Source organism: Thalassophryne amazonica, chromosome 6 (genome assembly GCF_902500255.1).
Source record: "Thalassophryne amazonica chromosome 6, fThaAma1.1, whole genome shotgun sequence".
NCBI lineage: Eukaryota > Metazoa > Chordata > Actinopteri > Batrachoidiformes > Batrachoididae > Thalassophryne > Thalassophryne amazonica.
Genome location: NC_047108.1, coordinates 104223617 through 104243498, shown reverse-complemented (window position 1 = coordinate 104243498; position 19882 = coordinate 104223617). Strand labels below are relative to the sequence as shown.

At 40.2% G+C, this 19882-nt stretch overlaps 1 protein-coding gene across 1 annotated transcript in view; it reads left to right on the top strand.

Annotated features, from left to right (window-relative positions):
• Positions 1-9548: 9548 nt before the first annotated feature.
• dgkaa (diacylglycerol kinase, alpha a) overlaps positions 9549-19882 on the top strand; it is a 79033-nt gene continuing 68699 nt past the window's right edge. The window contains exon 1 of the mRNA XM_034173073.1: positions 9549-9791. The gene's annotated coding sequence lies outside the window, so the exon portion shown is untranslated. The remainder of the gene's footprint in view (positions 9792-19882) is intronic.

The window sequence follows — 19882 nt, the reverse complement described above, 5'->3', positions numbered from 1 at the left end:
TATTGTAGCTGCTGTTATTTGTGGCACTTTAAGTGGTTATGTTAGTGAAATGTAGGCAAAAGGGGTTTCTTTTATGTATGAAATTTTAAAATGTTTCCATTTCCCCTCTGTAACTGCTGCTTGCAGGCTTTGGAGAAAGCTCCTTCTGAAAATCCTTTTTTTTGTACATTTGCATGAACAGAAGTAAAACAGGTTTGTCATGCAATTTTTTTGCATTGTACTTCATTTAACTGGCTGAGAAAGTAGGTCAGTGCCTGTATTTACCAAACTGGTGAAATTGAAATCTTAGATTTGCTGCAACTATAAATTACATTACTTGCAAATATAAAGATGGCTCATTCAGTGCCAATTCACCTAAATTTCAGTAACTTCCCCAAGTCAACCCCTCAGATTTTGTTAAAAATATATATATAAATGTAGTTCACCATGCAAAAGATTAGCTTTCAATTCCTCTTACTTTAGGTAATACAGACCTTTGAAATTTGACCCTAAAGATGCAGTATGTGAAAATTTGCCTTTTCCTCAATATCAGGGGCTTATAATTTTATAATGGAACCACCTAGGTATCTCATATTGCACATATTTGCAAAATGATATCCATATCTTTCAGTTTTGCATCAGATAACCTCTGGAATTAATAGTTTTTGCCTTGTATGAGGCTAAAAATGGCTTTTTGGCCAAAATGGGGAAAATACGGTCAGATTGTAGGAGCTCTTCTGAAAATATCAAACAACTTAGAATTTCCTCATTATAAGTCAGCAAATATAGAGATATTATGCATTCACAGGTACATGGGTTGCCAGGTGTCTGGTAATGAATTAAAAATGTTTTAAGATAGCCCCACCCTTCAAAGTGTTCTAAAATGGGCTATTTTTATCCTTTGATTTGGCCATAGCTAGGCATTTAGAATCTTTATATTTTTTCTGAAGATTGGTTTATATAAGATCATTCAACTGACCAAAGGATTTTATTCAGAACTCATGGCTTCATATTTATAAAAAAAATTATTCACATGAATGTTTTGTAAATATTCACTTTTTCAAGATTCAGTTGGAAATAGAATTGTCTAATACTGCAGAATTTTATCAAATGACATACAGAACTTTAGATTCTGTTGTTAAAATGCCAAAGGAAAGTATATTTTCATAGCTGCAGCTACCATTGCAGGTACAAGGTCACGTCATGATTTCCTGCCAATTTGAATGTCGTGTTTGGAGAAGTTCGTCAGCCCCGATTAGAAAACGTCAGCCCCGATTAGTGGATGTCAGTTTCAACTGTCACAGCATGACCTTAAGCATGTTCAGGACATATTATCAAAAATGTAAAGTATCATGCCATTGAATGTTAATGTGGATTCTACATTAACATATGACTGCATACTAAATTTGATCATCAGTGGATATTGTTCAGTTTTCTTTTAAAGGACATGTCACACCAAAATCATAACAATTTAGATTTAGGCTGTTAGTGGCCATCCGATGATCCACCGGGATTACTTTGTGCACTTCCGTGACCAGTTTCGCGCGCACACAGACACACACTCCAGCTCCTCAAAGCAAAAAAAAAGAAAAAAAGGGCTTGCAACAAAACACAAAAGGGGTAAAATCCTGAACATACCAGACTCACCGTGTTATATTGTTTTCCAGATGTAAACTCCACACGAACAAAGAAGTGTGTGCGCAAAGCTGGCTCCAGCTTCGCCTGTCTCACGATCATGGCACCTTAAATAACGTCCATTAAATCCTGAAAAAAATGTATTCTGACATTTTCCAATGTAACAAATCCATCTCTGTGTCCAGGCAGTCTGTTAAAAACAGTGACCGATGTCCCCATGTGGGGACATGTGACACCAGCATCCACACAAATAGTGTGTCACCACACTTTAGGCTATACAAAATCCGACACTCTGAAAAAGCTAAGAGTTTCGGGGTGAAACGAGTCATCTCTTGTCTGTAAATCCGAGCCATCACTTTTGAACAGCAGCTCAGAAGATTCATTTTCGGAGGGAACAGGTTCTTTAACCTCTGTCTGTCAGTCATTTGGATGTTTCTGTTTTGATAATAAGGACGTCACACACTGAAAAATGCCAAGAATTGCCGAGTGAGACATTTTACGGAAATGCACCTGCTAATGCTCAGCGTGAAAGGAATAAAATACATCAGAGATCACTAATTATTAGCACGTGTGCAGAGACACTTAGTCATGTACTTTTATGTTGTCTTACTAACTGGGACATTAAAAAAACATGAGACATGTCCTTTAAAGACTTGAACATAAAAATTTGTAAATACACAAGGTACTACACAACTGAACAAACCTGTATGTATAATCATGTTGGTATGTATTTTTGAATCAAACAGCACCCTACAGCATTATTAATAGTTAAAAAGAAGCATAATTTAGCGTTAGGGGCCGATTACAACTCCACTATGCTTGTACCTTTTGGTCCAAATTAATTGTCATCTTTGCCTTTGCAAGAGTTATCTAGAAGTATTCTGATACCAGAAACTATATTTTTGTGTACCATTTCATTAAATTTTTTTAGATGTCTTTTTTCTACATAAATATATTCAAATAAAATATATTTTATTTAATGTATTTATGATTTGCACATACAGCTTTTTTTAAGGTCAAAATTCAAATCTGAGGGGGTGACCTGAGGACCCTAAGGTGAGTTGGCATGTAATGACCCACATATATCTATTTATTATATTTATTTGGATTTAGAGGCCTGCGATGAGAAGCAGTGGGCACAGGAACTAATCAATCAGCTAACAGCTAACCTTTTCTAATCAGCTAACAGCTAATTAGCAAAGCTAACCTTTTCTTTAACAGATTAGCTTTTCAGATAACTTTGAAAACCACTAGTGGACCAATCATAGCTTCTACTAAATCTAGTTCCATTAACTAGTTAGTTAAAAAAAGAAAAAAAAAAAGTTTAACAGCTTAATAGTTTAAAGCATAACTACCGTGTTGCCCATGGGGATCCACTGGCTCTAGATTGGGTAGTGTTAGCTGACATTTTTCAAGGGTGGTAAATTATGCACAATTATTCAACAGTTAACTCATAACTCAACAGTTTTTAGAAAAACTGAACCCTTTTATTTCTTGTTAATTATGTAATTTTGATGTTAAATGAATGTTTTAATGTATTTATAAATTGTTTAGGTTCTTGTTATAATATATACATTATTATCATTATTATTATTTTCAGAATTATTATTTTATTGTTACTTCTATTCTGTTGTTTGATTTTTAAATGGACCCCAATGGAAATAAGTGTTTTCACTTTCTTGTATCATCTATGTATGTTTAATGTATTTACAATTATATTATGTAGTTACACTGAACTTGCTAAATTAAATCACGCATGCTTTTAATATATAGATGATTTACTGCCCCCTGCTAGAATGGCATGTCATTCCATTTTGGCAGCGTTCATTTTTGACTGAAAATACATAAGTATACCAAACGGCAAACAGCAGCTCTCCCCAGTTTGTCCATGATTGAAGTTGTATACAGGCAGACAGGCAGGCAGAGCTTTTAGTCTTTTCTGCATTCTGTTGCAAGCAGGTGGTTTTATTTTTACACACCCACAAACAGACGGTGGTGGAAGTCATCAAACACACTACCCTTTTCACTCATGGTAACGGCAGCATGACACGTAACTAAACTGACTAAACCAATTGAACTACAAAAACACAATAAATCAATAACACTATCAACACTGTAAAACTAACAAGAACCACAATAACAACATTTAAAACCCCAAACTTCCACAGTGCATTGCAGCACAATGCCCATTGTTCACTGTTGTTATATAATATTGCTAATTTCTCAAAAAATAATAGTCCTATCAACTTTCCGTTTTTGCAGCATTCATCCTTGACCCAAAATACATAAGTATACCAAACGGCTGGCTCTCAACAGTTTCTCAATGATTGGAGCCATACACACACACATGCACACAGTGGCCACTTGGCTATTATAATACAGAACAGGCTAATTCAATAAGTGAAACAGACACATCGCGCAAAGGTGATAAGCATCATCGCGAGAAGATGGAGTAGCAGGAGGTTAAGTCTGAGTAAATGCATTAATTAGATTGCTAAAATTACTTTGCATGCGTATTTCTTACTTTTTTTTTATTTGATACTTTCTGTAATGTGAATAAAGTGCGTGCTGAATGGGAACTACTGTTTAATTTTGTTTATTCACTTAATTATTTATCATTATCTGACCATGACATGCTAAAAACCTTTTTGGGAACCTCCGTGTTGTTTCCTCATGTTAAAATTACACTTCTTTAGGCATTCAGGGTTTTAATGCCAAAATACCAGCCCGAGGCTATATTCATGTGACTAAAAATAGCCGAAGTTTCAATTAAATGCTTTAGCGGTTTGTCCATTTAGTGTTATCAACTTATTACTGTTCACATTGTACTTAGCTAATTAGCAGTTATCACAGCTAAATTTTATGTTAGCTGTGCCCCAGCACTGCTTTTGAAAATGTTCAGGCCAAAATTTGTATTAATTCACTAGACACTCATGGAAAAGCCCATTACACATAAATAACTGACTGTAAATAAAGTTTTACTGGGGTAGTGAATGTGACCAACCCCTGAACATGTTCACTTTTAGCATACAGTTTTTGGGGCCTTTTTTAAGGGGTCAAACTGCAAAAAAAGTTTTACATTGTACATTGAAATACATGTTGGTGTATCATATTGTGAAATCCCACAATGGTTGTCTATAAAATATATACCTGTGACAAGCCTGCAGGCCACATTTGGCCCACTTTCTCTTAGTTCTTAGCCGCCATGGCAACTGACAGAGTCTCCGCAAATTAATCAATTACTGTTAAAGCAGATTAAAGAGGGGTGCTTTTATTATTTTGAAATTTCAGTTTAGAGTTAAAATAATAATCTTCTCTAAAATTTAATACCCAAATTGTGTGTAATTCTCTCCACTGCTCCCAAGTGAATCAGGGTCATGACAGCGGCTCCACATATTGACACAAGTTTTATGCTAGCTGTACCGTCGACCCTGACACAACTCCAAACTCCAACCCAATTCAGTGCCATTTATTTCTGCAGTGTCAAATCACAACATAAGCCGCCCCAACCTAGTCTAATCTTACCCACCCACTGAGCACACACATTGGCAACAGTGTTAAGGAAATAAGCCACGTTAGCGCAGATATTTGTTTTTTAAAAATGTTTCAAAAGGACAAACACGGTTGAGTCCACAACAGCTAGCAGCCACCTGTTACTTAACTCTCAGAGTCACCACACTCCTAATTATCCATAATTTCATGGTTTAAAATAGGTTAAACCTGAATTATATAAAAATTGTCCTTTGTACAGTTGCCATGGGCAAGGCAGCTAGTTGTAGATCCCAAAACCATTTTGTAAATACCAGGCTGGTGCCCTCAACTGCTGCTGGGGAAGTATACCAATGGTACACATACATTTCAGCTGAGAGGTGGAGATGGATTGGTTGTCTGTCTGGGTACTTGCGATCCAGGAGTGGTGTAGTGGATGCTCCTAGACCTGACTTGCTTACTGCAAGTCAGGTCTAGGCAAAGTCCCTTCAGCTTCTACCTTTTGTCAGTCAAGGTTGCCACAACAGATCCAAGATGGATCTGCATATTGATTTAGTACATGCTTTACGCCACATACCCTACCTGATGCAAATCCATATTACATAGAGAATGGGCAGGGGTAGCCTTGAAACAGAAACATTCTGTTCTGGAAACAAGTGCACTATTTCTGCTGTAAAGTTAGACATTTTGACATGGGTTTCTATGGGGAATAATTCACTTTTGAAACCAGTCTCAACATTCAAGGAACTGCAGGCACTTCCACATTGGCTTCATTTTTAGCAGTGGAAGTTAAGAGCTTGAAAATTGTTGGTTATATCCATTATTGTGACTGGTCAGAATTGCAAACTTTTGCAACACTTAGTTTGGCTATCCACAGGGAAAGAATTGGCCACTAATAAAGAAGAGAGTGTTGTGTGGGCCGCTGAAGAGGAGGTACTGCTGGCCCACCACCATCAGATGGCGCCCTGCTTGAAGTGCGGGCTTCAAGCACAAGAGGGCGTCATAGCAACCGGGAGTGACAGCTGTCACTCGTCATCAGCACCAGCTGTCACTCATCCACATCACATCACCACCACCATAAAGGCTGGACTGCAACTCCACCTCCCCGCCAAGAAATCAGCTACCTTAGAGGTAATTTCTCTGCTGACTTAAAACTGAATAACAGTCTGAACTCTTTTGCAGCCGTTTTCCTGTGGTGTTGCCTTATCTGTGGGATTGACGTTTGGTGTGATCAGCGACGGCTTCGCTTCACACCCCAACCAGATAAGTGGTTAGACAGGAGCTGCACGAGTGTGTGATTGGAGGTGGAGGTGCTCCCTCCCAAAAGAACACAGACTGTGGGATTACTGAGTGTGCGTACTCACACTCACCTGTGCTGTTTTTGTTCTCTGCCAGCAGTGCCAGGTCTGACAGCTGGAGACGGTGGCCACCTGGGGACTCAGGACTTGGCGGCTCCGGTGTTCTTCAGATCCGTTGGCGGTGAGGGCCGTGTGGGATCCGGCTCGGTTCTGGACGGACGTCTCCTATCCTCGAGCCTGCCCACACGTCACCCAATGTGTAATTGACTGTAGTTCCAAACTTGTTATTGTCTGTATTCCGTTGTGCACAATTTACAACATTAAATTGTTACTGTTTGGCTTATCCATTGCCCGTTCATTTACACCCCCTGTTGTGGGTCCATGTTCCTACACTTTCACAATAGAGAAGGGACATGGTCAGCTCATTTAAAGGTGTACTGCCTCTGGGTGTTTTAAGATTCATGTCATAAAAATAATTTTCTTTGGCAACACTGTTATTTTATTCTTTAGCCGTTAAATGAGGGATTCATACTATGATATTGCCAATATGATCAAAATTCACACTATCTGGAATTTTTATTTTTTAATTTCTTGCCCTGAAGGGGAGACATTTCAGTGATCAGATGCATGGCCATGAAGTACATGTGGTAGCGACTTCCCCCAACTTGCCCAAGGGATGCTGGGAAGCAAACAGTGACAGCCAGTCAAAGTAAAGAAAGGCAGGGTGATGTCACCTGGCTGCTTGCTCAAACAAAAATAAACCAAGATTGTAAAAGGTATCGAGAAATAAACACATCTAAATCTAAAAATGCTGTTTTTGAAACCAGACAACACTTCCAAAGTGATTTACAAGACATCTTCTGGATGTTAGCATTCACAGGGCATGCACGTGCATCACAAATGCACGTCTAGTAAAAAACGTCATCTCAAAACCTCACACAGGCACACACGCTCATCCTCCTGCAGATGCCGTGAGAAGGAAAAGAATAATATTCACTATGGAATTCCCTACTGGTAAATATGTTCAGAAAAAAAGTTGTAATTTTGTAACAGCTTTCCAAAATAAACCTAATTATAATGCTTGGATATCGGTAAAAACTAAATTGTGTCAGTTTTGTGAATTTTGAACAGCTGTACAGTTTTAATTGTCTGTACTGCATTCTCCCTATTGAGATATCCCATAATCCTCTGCGCACCAGAGAGCTGCTGCAGTCCAAACAACATAGGGAAACCACATCACGACAACTGCAAATGAACATTATACTACCAAAATGTACATTTTTATGCCTTTCATAACATTTATAAGAGACTGCTGCATGAGACCCTGAAAACTTGCTAAAACAAATATTCCAAATATCCTGTGTCTGCTACGTTTAACCTCTGTGGAACTTCATCAACAGAAACCGAATTTCAGACATCTTATATATATTATTCTGGAACAAACAGGACAAACAGTGTTGTAAAGGACAATAAGCAGGGCGTTAAAGTGCAAACTTCACTTTCCCCCAGAATGACACGAAGAGGAAGCGATCGCAGCTCACAGCAATTCCCATTGAAAATAACGGAGAAACAACCTAAGCTTCTTGCATGTTTACATAAAACAAACACAATAACAACATCTAAAAACCCTCATTTAAAAACTGATGAGAGTTTTGGGCACAATATACAAAGCATTTTACCTTGCGATGTTAATGTGTTGTCAGTGTGCAGCGGTTAAATTGCAGCCTTATCAGACCGTTTCAATGCATTTCTCAGTGTTAATGACATCTAGCAGATTTGCAAACCCGCTGAAATTTTGCGAGAATTTGCTGGATTTGAAACATCATTAGGGCTAATATAGGTATCTGGAGCATTTGGCATAAACTTCTGACACTCCTTGACTTAACATTATGTTTTGAAAAATGTGTCTAACAAATGTGCTAAGGGCTATCCGGTCCCTGTACGACCGCAGCAGGAGCTTGGTTCGCATTGCCAGTAGTAAGTCAAACCTGTTTCCAGTGCACGTTGGCCTCCAACAGGGCTGCCCTTTGTCACTGGTTCTGTTCATTATCTTTATGGACAGAATTTCTAGGCGCAGTCAGGGTGTAGAGGGGGTTCGGTTTGGGAACCACAGAATCTCGTTTCTGCTATTTGCGGACGATATGGTTCTGTTGGCTTCATCAAATCAGGACCTTCAGCGTGCACTGGAGCGGTTTGCAGCCGAGTGTGAAGCATCCGGGATGAAAATCAGCACCTCCAAATCCGAGGCCATGGTTCTCGACTAAAAAAAGGTACTTTGCCCTCTTCAGGTCGGTGGAGTGTCCTTGCCTCAAGTGGAGGAGTTTAAGTATCTCGGGGTCTTGTTCACGAACAAGGGACGGATGGAGCGTGAAATCGACAGACGGATCGGTGCAGCATCTGCAGTGATGCGGTCGCTGTATCGGACCATCGTGATGAAGATAGAGCTGAACAGCGGGGCAAAGCTCTCGATTTACCGATCGATTCCAACCCTCACCTATGGTCATGAGATTTGGCTCATGACTGAAAGAACGAGATCGCGAGTACAAGCGGCCGAGATGAGTTTCCTCCGCAGGGTGGCTGGGCTCGGTCACTCTGGAGGAGCTCAGAGTCGAGCCACTGCTCCTCCACGTCGAAAGGAGCCAGCTGAGGTGGCTCAGGCATCTTTTCCAGATGCCCCCTGGACGCTTTGCTGGAGAGATGTTCCGGGCACGTCCCATTGGGAGGAGACGTCGGGGAAGACCCAGGGCACGCTGGAGAGGCTACATCTCTTGGTTGGCTTGGGATTGGCCTGGGATTGGGAATGCCTTGGGGTTCCCCCGGAGGAGCTGGGGGAGGTGTGTGTGTGGATTGGGAGGTCTGGGCTTTGCTTGAGCTGCTGCCCCCGTGACCCGACTCCGGATAAAGCGGAAGAAAATGGATGAATGGATGGATGGATGGATGGATGGATGGATGGTGTCTAACATGACCCCTTTAAGGGGAATTCTCAGGACCCTGTGGTGATCGGCACTTTGTGATTCCACTTGGAGAATGCTGACTAACCTGTAATGATAATTGCATTGATCTCTCTCTCTCTCTCTCTCTCTCTCTCTCTCTCTCTCTCTCTCTCTCTCTCTCTCTCTCTCTCTCCTCTGGGAAAGCATACCGCTAATGGCACAGTTACAGTTGCATAATTGAAACTTTGCAGCGGCGCTGTGCAGAGGCGGTGCTTGACAGCAGCAGCGTTCAGTCTGTGCGCTGCACTGCTTCACCGCTGACACTCCGCCGACCTGAAGCTCAAACTTAACGGACACTTTGCGCCCGAAAGTAGGACCTTTTTTTTTGTTTGTTTTTTTTTTGGACGGTTTTCGGCTCGCACCTCAACGAATCCAGTGAAGGAGTGTCGACAGAAAGGTAACGATCGTCAGCGAGAAACGGGCTTGAAGTTTGGACGCAGCTCGGCAGCACATTGTGGGTGTTTTTAGCAGACATCTGTCTCGTCAGTGTCACATTTTATTTCTTTATTTGTATTTTTTTTGTCTTTGGACGAGCGAACGCTTGAAGTGTGATTTCTGCGGGCGGTTGCGTGTTAATAACACGTTCATTCACTCATTTGCATTTTAGTACACAAATGTCCGCCTCTTTAAATCGGTCATAACCCTCTCACGATCAGTTAACTTGCGTGAAATTTGTTTGGTGATTTCAGTCTTCTGTGGTGGAAATGCAATTTTAGTAATTTGACAGTCAGCTTCGGTGTGCTTTACTGAAACTTTCAAAATATGTTGCAATTAAAGGGTATCACCAGTAGGGGAGACCGGGGTGGGTTGTCACAAAATCGATTCGTTTAAAGGAACACTTCACTTTTTTTTGTAACCTGAGTCACATATTAAAATATTGACGGTAATTAAGCCTCTGCATGATAAACTCACATCTCACAGTTGTGAGAGTAATCCCATTTAAGGAAAAAACCTGCTATGAAAGAAATGTGTGGCAATAAAAGGGCTCCTGCGGGGGGCTCTCAATGAACTAAAACAGCATTTTCCAAACCTTAAAATTGCATAGTGTAGTTATTAAGATATTGTTTGTGTGTATTACTATTTATTTCTATAAGGACTTTTTACTGCAATTTATAAAGTAACCAGACCTGAGTTCTAATGAGATATAATTGTGAAAAAAATACTATAATTGGTGAAAATATTTTGCTATGTTGTTATGTTGTTCTAGTGGAGTATGTTCTTCTTTGTACTTCTTTGTACTGGTCTAGTATTGTACTGCTTCAGTGGTTGAGTCAGGTACTACAGCTTGCAGCCTTGTATTTTTCTCCCTAATGGTAGTTTTCAAAATTATTGATGTTGTTTTCAGCCCTGGATTCAGTGTTAAACTATTTGGTTGTTTTTTGTTTTGTTTTGTTTTGTTTTAAATCGACATATATTAAACAAACGAAAAAGTATTTTTTCCACCTTTAATATCTTTTTGTTTTTCACTTTTCTAGTGATGGTGTAGCTTTAAACCTTTATTCATAATGAAAGTGTAAAAGGAGAGCTGGATATGGTAATTTTTTTTATGTTTAACAGTGCGATAGCATGTGGTTGAACCTTGTTTCCTGTACTTGGAAAATGGTTCTTGATTCCAAATATTGAAGGATTATTTCAAAGAGCGGTTGGTATTTTTGACTATATTTCTACTATATTTCTTCCATAAAATATGAAAATTACAAAATTGTTCACTATCTTGTTCTTTGTAATAATTACATTTGTCCAAACTGACCAAACCAGGCCAACCAATCCAACCCAGTCACCTAGTAAACATTGCCAAATCAATTTAACTAGCCAAACCAGGCCATTTAACCCTGTCCAACCACCCAACAACCCTGCAAAACCAATCAAACCAACTAGATTAACCAACCAAACCAGGCCATTCAGTCCAGTTTAACCATCCAACCAATCCTGCAAAACCACCTCAACCAACCCCACAAAAGCCAACAAACCAGGCCATCCAACCCTGTCCAACCACCAAACCAACCGTGGAAAATCAGCTAAACCAACCAAACCAGGCCATCCAACCCAGTCCAACCACCCAACAATCCTGTAAAGCTAATCAAACCAACTACACAAACCAACCAACCAGGCCATTCAAACCTGTCCAACCACCCAACCAATCCTGCAAAGCTAATCAAACCAACTAGACAAACCAACCAACCAGGCCATTCAAACCTGTCCAACCACCCAACCGATCTTGCAAAGCTAATCAAACCAACTAGACAAACCAACCAACCAACCAGGCCATTCAAACCTGTCCAACCACCCAACCAATCCTGCAAAGCTAATCAAACCAACTAGACAAACCAACCAACCAGGCCATTCAAACCTGTCCAACCACCCAACCAATCTTGCAAAGCTAATCAAACCAACTAGACAAACCAACCAAACCAGGCCATCCAACCCAGTCCAACCACCCAACCAACCTTACAAAGCCAATCAAACCAACTAGACCAGTGGTGTCCAAACTATTCCAGAAAGGGCCGAGAGAGTGCAGGTTTTCCTTGCAGCCACTGACTTCAGCAGGTGATTTCACTGATTAACATCCCTTTGAGCAGGCGAGATGAGTTCATCAGAGAAATCACCTGCTGGAGTCAGTGGCTGCAAAGAAAACCTGCACCCTCTTGGCCCTTTCTAAAATAGTTTGGACACCACTGAACTAGACAAACCAACCAAACCAGGTCATCCAACACAGTCTGACCACCCAACCAACCCTGCAAAATCAGTCAAACCAACCCTGTAAAACCCACCAAACCAGGCCATCTGATTCATCCCAGTCAAGCAGCCAGCATCGACCAACCAAAAGAAAAGTGTGAAACATTCTCATCCTTGGCAGTTGTAATTACTTGAATTTCCCCTCTTACATTAGCTCTTGTTTTTCATTTCTTCTTTTATACAATGAGAGAAAAAAATACTGAAAAAACATTAACATATATATAAATATTAACTATATGATTAAGTTAACATAAGTGCACAATCTGGTTTTAGCACATGATTTACTTTTATTAAATTGAGATTAATTAGAGAAAGACAGTGACATCAGTTTTTTATTTATTTTTGTCTTATTTAGCCACATAAAAATTTCAACAATTGTTGAAACTGACTCCGGATAAAGCGGAAGAAAATGGATGGATGGATGGATGGATGGGTTGTTGAACAATTCAAATACTGCAAAACAGGTAACAACTAGCCCCTGGCTTCCCTACATTAAGCCCCACAGGTTTATTATGTTATTGCCCCCATTGAAGTGGAGTTTATCTGAGCAATGCAGAATATATCTGTCACAGGAGCTATCAGAGGACAAAGTGAAATGTCAGTAATAATAATAAAAAGTTCTTTTCACCGTGTTTTTCCTCTGCACAGCGTGAAGCAGATGACGGCGGCCGTTGGCGGATGCTGTCATTGCTGGATCGTTGTTGTTGAGTCAAAACTACTCTTTCATTTGACTGCATATGATGAGTGTGAGTTACAGCCCTCATGTAAACTGGCACAACAAAACTTACAGGGACGCTCTGATACTTTGCCGAGTGTGTGCTTTTTTTTTTTTTTTTTTGCCCTTCATTTGAAATCTCCTTATCAGAACCTCTTTAAGTCCAGGGGAGCAGAAGATAACACATTCCTGTCCAAGATATAAACCAACAAAGCTGAGAAACCTCAGTGAGCTTTTCAGGCACCGTTGATCAACACTGCAGTCAGTCAGGGCGATTAGTTCATCCTTAACGGTACATTTTCTGATCTGTGGCTTAAAGTAAAAAACAAACTGAGCTGTTAGTAAATGCGGAGCTACAACTAATGATTATTTTATTATTATTTAATAATCTTTCTATGATTAATCAATGAATTGCTTAGCCTGTAAGGTGTTTGAAAACAAGTCAAGTCAAGTCAGGGAGCGAGCGTGTGTCGCCGCATCCACCACACAGTGGAACTGTCTTGGATCCTGGATGGTAAACACCCAGACAGATAACAGGTCCAGCCCCACCTCTTAAAAATAACCATCTGTCTGCTGCAGCCTGGTGAAACATGGGCAAACTCTGGGTCTTCTCCAGCCGCTGGGGTCCTCAACGCCAAGGCACCTGGATGCTGGATCACACATGGGTAACATGGTAACATGGAGCGTTTCTGAAACAAACAGGAGCAGCACCATAATTAGCCTCAGCTGCTGCGTCCTCGTTGTGGTGAAGACCCACCAGGCTCATGGAGATACATATGCAGCGAGTTTCAGCTGCAGTGTACATTCCACGCGGGTCAGAACACAACAATAGTTATCCCCCGGTCTTTCAGGGCTGCTCAGAAGGACCTAACCCAGAGTAGGGACTTATCTCAATCCTCCCCAAATAAATGACCTTTCAGGGCTGGTTCTTGTTGGTGCAGACACATGTAAAGGTGTCGGACCCCCTGAAATGCCCCATGAGTTCCTGTGGTTGAAACGTGCTTCAAGTGTCGCAACCATACAGTAAGAGAGGAAACACAAAGGACCCTAAAGACTTGGACCTTCACTCTCCCACAGAGATATTGACATCACCCAAGACTTCTGTCCAGTAAAATGGCTCTTCAAAGGCGTCCCCTCAAACCCAAAGGCCGATGACCCAGAGACATGAATATTACTGCCAAGATACATGAAACGAATGGAATATTGTCTAAAAACAGTACAATGACATTTTTTGTGTGTGTCCCAAAGCCAACAATAGTATCTTAAAATGGCAGGTTTTTATTCTGCCAAAAACTGTGAAACCAAATAATTTGTAGCACTTAAAATTGAATGACGTGAGGAGTATAATATCTAAATATATTATTATTATCAGTTGTTATTTCCTCTTTAAGTTCTGGATGTCATGAGCTATGAATGGCTTTTGTTTGTAGACAGTCAATCAATCAATCAATTTTTTTATATAGCGCCAAATCACAACAAACAGTTGCCCCAAGGCGCTTTATATTGTAAGGCAAGGCCATACAATAATTATGTAAAACCCCAATGGTCAAAACGACCCCCTGTGAGCAAGCACTTGGCTACAGTGGGAAGGAAAAACTCCCTTTTAACAGGAAGAAACCTCCAGCAGAACCAGGCTCAGGGAGGGGCAGTCTTCTGCTGGGACTGGTTGGGGCTGAGGGAGAGAACCAGGAAAAAGACATGCTGTGGAGGGGAGCAGAGATCAATCACTAATGATTAAATGCAGAGTGGTGCATACAGAGCAAAAAGAGAAAGAAACAGTGCATCATGGGAACCCCCCAGCAGTCTAAGTCTATAGCAGCATAACTAAGGGATGGTTCAGGGTCACCTGATCCAGCCCTAACTATAAGCTTTAGCAAAAAGGAAAGTTTTAAGCCTAATCTTAAAAGTAGAGAGGGTGTCTGTCTCCCTGATCTGAATTGGGAGCTGGTTCCACAGGAGAGGAGCCTGAAAGCTGAAGGCTCTGCCTCCCATTCTACTCTTACAAACCCTAGGAACTACAAGTAAGCCTGCAGTCTGAGAGCGAAGCGCTCTATTGGGGTGATATGGTACTACGAGGTCCCTAAGATAAGATGGGACCTGATTATTCAAAACCTTATAAGTAAGAAGAAGAATTTTAAATTCTATTCTAGAATTAACAGGAAGCCAATGAAGAGAGGCCAATATGGGTGAGATATGCTCTCTCCTTCTAGTCCCCGTCAGTACTCTAGCTGCAGCATTTTGAATTAACTGAAGGCTTTTTAGGGAACTTTTAGGACAACCTGATAATAATGAATTACAATAGTCCAGCCTAGAGGAAATAAATGCATGAATTAGTTTTTCAGCATCACTCTAAGACAAGACCTTTCTGATTTTAGAGATATTACGTAAATGCAAAAAAGCAGTCCTACATATTTGTTTAATATGCGCTTTGAATGACATATCCTGATCAAAAATGACTCCAAGATTTCTCACAGTATTACTAGAGGTCAGGGTAATGCCATCCAGAGTAAGGATCTGGTTAGACACCATGTTTCTAAGATTTGTGGGGCCAAGTACAATAACTTCAGTTTTATCTGAGTTTAAAAGCAGGAAATTAGAGGTCATCCATGTCTTTATGTCTGTAAAACAATCCTGCAGTTTAGCTAATTGGTGTGTGTCCTCTGGCTTCATGGATAGATAAAGCTGGGTATCATCTGCGTAACAATGAAAATTTAAGCAATACCGTCTAATAATACTGCCTAAGGGAAGCATGTATAAAGTGAATAAAATTGGTCCTAGCACAGAACCTTGTGGAACTCCATAATTAACTTTAGTCTGTGAAGAAGATTCCCCATTTACATGAACAAATTGTAATCTATTAGACAAATATGATTCAAACCACCGCAGCGCAGTGCCTTTAATACCTATGACATGCTCTAATCTCTGTAATAAAATTTTATGGTCAACAGTATCAAAAGCAGCACTGAGGTCTAACAGAACAAGCACAGAGATGAGTCCACTGTCCGAGGCCATAAGAAGATCATTTGTAACCTTCACTAATGCTGTTTCTGTACTATGATGAATTCTAAAACCTGACTGAAACTCTTCAAATAGATACAATAATTACATTCCTCTGCAGATGATCAGTTAGCTGTTTTACAACTACCCTTTCAAGAATTTTTGAGAGAAAAGGAAGGTTGGAGATTGGCCTATAATTAGCTAAGATAGCTGGGTCAAGTGATGGCTTTTTAAGTAATGGTTTAATTACTGCCACCTTAAAAGCCTGTGGTACATAGCCAACTAACAAAGATAGATTGATCATATTTAAGATCGAAGCATTAAATAATGGTAGGGCTTCCTTGAGCAGCCTGGTAGGAATGGGGTCTAATAAACATGTTGATGGTTTGGATGAAGTAACTAATGAAAATAACTCAGACAGAACAATCGGAGAGAAAGAGTCTAACCAAATACCGGCATCACTGAAAGCAGCCAAAGATAACGATACGTCTTTGGGATGGTTATGAGTAATTTTTTCTCTAATAGTTAAAATTTTGTTAGCAAAGAAAGTCATGAAGTCATTACTAGTTAAAGTTAATGGAATACTCAGCTCAATAGAGCTCTGACTCTTTGTCAGCCTGGCTACAGTGCTGAAAAGAAACCTGGGGTTGTTCTTATTTTCTTCAATTAGTGATGAGTAGAAAGATGTCCTAGCTTTACGGAGGGCTTTTTTATAGAGCAACAGACTCTTTTTCCAGGCTAAGTGAAGATCTTCTAAGTTAGTGAGATGCCATTTCCTCTCCAACTTACGGGTTATCTGCTTTAAGCTACGAGTTTGTGAGTTATACCACGGAGTCAGGCACTTCTGATTTAAAGCTCTCTTTTTTAGAGGAGCTACAGCATCCAAAGTTGTCTTCAATGAGGATGTAAAACTATTGACGAGATACTCTATCTCACTTACAGAGTTTAGGTAGCTACTCTGCACTGTGTTGGTATATGGCATTAGAGAACATAAAGAAGGAATCATATCCTTAAACCTAGTTACAGCGCTTTCTGAAAGACTTCTAGTGTAATGAAACTTATTCCCCACTGCTGGGTAGTCCATCAGAGTAAATGTAAATGTTATTAAGAAATGATCAGACAGAAGGGAGTTTTCAGGGAATACTGTTAAGTCTTCTATTTCCATACCATAAGTCAGAACAAGATCTAAGATATGATTAAAGTGGTGGGTGGACTCATTTACTTTTTGAGCAAAGCCAATAGAGTCAAATAATAGATTAAATGCAGTGTTGAGGCTGTCATTCTCAGCATCTGTGTGGATGTTAAAATCACCCACTATAATTATCTTATCTGAGCTAAGCACTAAGTCAGACAAAAGGTCTGAAAATTCACAGAGAAACTCACAGTAACGACCAGGTGGACGATAGATAATAACAAATAAAACTGGTTTTTGGGACTTCCAATTTGGATGGACAAGACTAAGAGTCAAGCTTTCAAATGAATTAAAGCTCTGTCTGGGTTTTTGATTAATTAATAAGCTGGAATGGAAGATTGCTGCTAATCCTCCGCCTCGGCCCGTGCTACGAGCATTCTGGCAGTTAGTGTGACTCGGGGGTGTTGACTCATTTAAACTAACATATTCATCCTGCTGTAACCAGGTTTCTGTAAGGCAGAATAAATCAATATGTTGATCAATTATTATATCATTTACTAACAGGGACTTAGAAGAGAGAGACCTAATGTTTAATAGACCACATTTAACTGTTTTAGTCTGTGGTGCAGTTGAAGGTGCTATATTATTTTTTCTTTTTGAATTTTTATGCTTAAATAGATTTTTGCTGGTTATTGGCAGTCTGGGAGCAGGCACCGTCTCTACGGGGATGGGGCAATGAGGGGATGGCAGGGGGAGAGAAGCTGCAGAGAGGTGTGTAAGACAGTGACTTCTTTAAAGAAATTCTCTCTTCCATATTTCCTTTACTTCCTTCTTATTATCACCAATAAAATCTCTGGTAATAATGATCTCTTTGATGTCTTTGACTTTTTTTTTCTCTTAATGTGGATAAATTATCTTTATTTACTTGATTCAGTTACATCAACAGATGTAACTTTTGTTTTTGTTCCCCTGCATGCAGCTGAAGTTTCAGATTCATCTACAGACCATTTACCCCTTTTGTCATGTTCTTATTTATTTGCCTGAAGAAATGTCATTATAGTAGATTTAGAAGGCTCCTCCTGGCTGCTTAACAGCCCCAAGATCGTGCTGAATACTGCATGATAGCGGTTATGATCATCATTTCAAATGTGACATTTCGTTTTGGTTCATTTTTCGGTTTGGATCTGTAGGCGAACAAGGTGACACTTCAGGATCTGTGCAGAAAGGTGCAGCATAAAAACAGCAGAATGACAGTGTGCAGGCAGGCTTGTGTCTGACCAGGTTTGAGGGCTTCTTTTTCCATCAAACACAGAATGGTGTTTTTTACAAAGCTGCCTCCACAGAAAACCCATTACACAAGTCACATTGAAGTCTGCACCCTGAGTGATGGCCAGTACTCATTTTCAATCCCAGCAAAGCCTCGCCTACATTTTCCAGCAATCTCTGATTCATACTGTGGTGAATGCCTTTGGGGTTTTTTTTTTTCCAATTGTTTTGCATTTTGTGGATTTAATGAATTCACATTTGTTGTTTTCTCCAGTGTGTTACTGCTAATGGGGGCGGCAGGAGCTTGCATACCACTCAGTTCATTAATTGTAGAAAAGCAGACAAAACCCTCCTGTCTGGGACCATGCTGTTACGTGTGACCCTGATTTTTGCATTATAACACAGCATTATTGCACCCAGGGAGAGAGATTAGCATGATGTGATCATTTCTGCATGTGTCCATTTGTGTGTCAATAGAAAGAGAAAAAAAAACCCCCTCAAAAACCAACACTGTGATTGAGTAGGAATAATTATAATAAGATAAGACATGAGTTGTGGTCTTACTTTGAGTCCAAGAATTTCTAAAGCATTCTTTGTTGTAGAGAGATTGCCATTTTGGACATCTGGTGATATACATAATCAGGAATTAAAACAATGTGCTCTAATTTGCATTCAAATATTCCAGGTCCATGTGGATATGCTGGGGGGAAATATGTTCCCATTTGGGATAATCTCTGAAGAAGGTGGGAAGGCTGTTTATTGACCCAATCCATATTATTCTAACATTATAATCATATTTACAGGATATTGTGGTTTGAGTATGCAGCTCTATCTTGGAGCTGCTGTGGCAACCCCGAATGAAAACAAGGGAGCACCCGAAGAGCCTTATTTTAAACATGGTTTGAGCCTAAGATATACATGTTGCATAGACAGTAGGGCTGCAGTAAACTATGAAACCGAAAACAAATGTTTTACATTTACTGTGGGCTGTGTACAGTTAAAATGGTTGAAGTTGTGTGATATTATTCCATTTTTATGCAAGTCTTTTGTTATTTGCAGAGAAGGTAGGTCACTCTGTGGAATGAGGAGTTGGTCTACCAATAAGTAGGGCTGGGTTCAATTCCCAGTCATGCTACTAAGAATAGTTGTTCCAGCCTTTAGTGGGCAATTAAACTGCGTTGGACTGTTATTCTGTCCAAGGGGAGTTGTAGACTTGCATCCACTTGTTGACATGGAATCCCGAATTGTTATGCGCCGACGCGGGTTGAGGAGCGGACCTGCGTCTGACTGAACCCAGCGCTAAATAACCAGAAAGCGGTTCCAATAACAAAACAATTTATTTCCCCCTTTTGTGCAATACTCGGTGTACAAACATAAAACGCGTCTGTCTGGCAGAGTGAAGGACAGCGCACTCTCCAGCGCCCAAAGGGATCGAAGCCCGGCGCCTCTGGACCCATGTTCACCGCCAAACACCCCCCAGGTGGACACGACAAACCGACTCTGTGAAGGATAGAAAAGGTGAGGTAAGTCAGCAGCTACAACTAATATCCTTCAAAGGCACACACTATCAGCAACACATTCAGGTCTGACTTTAAGCTTTATGTAAATGAGCAGCTTCTCACAACAGGTGGAGGATCATCTG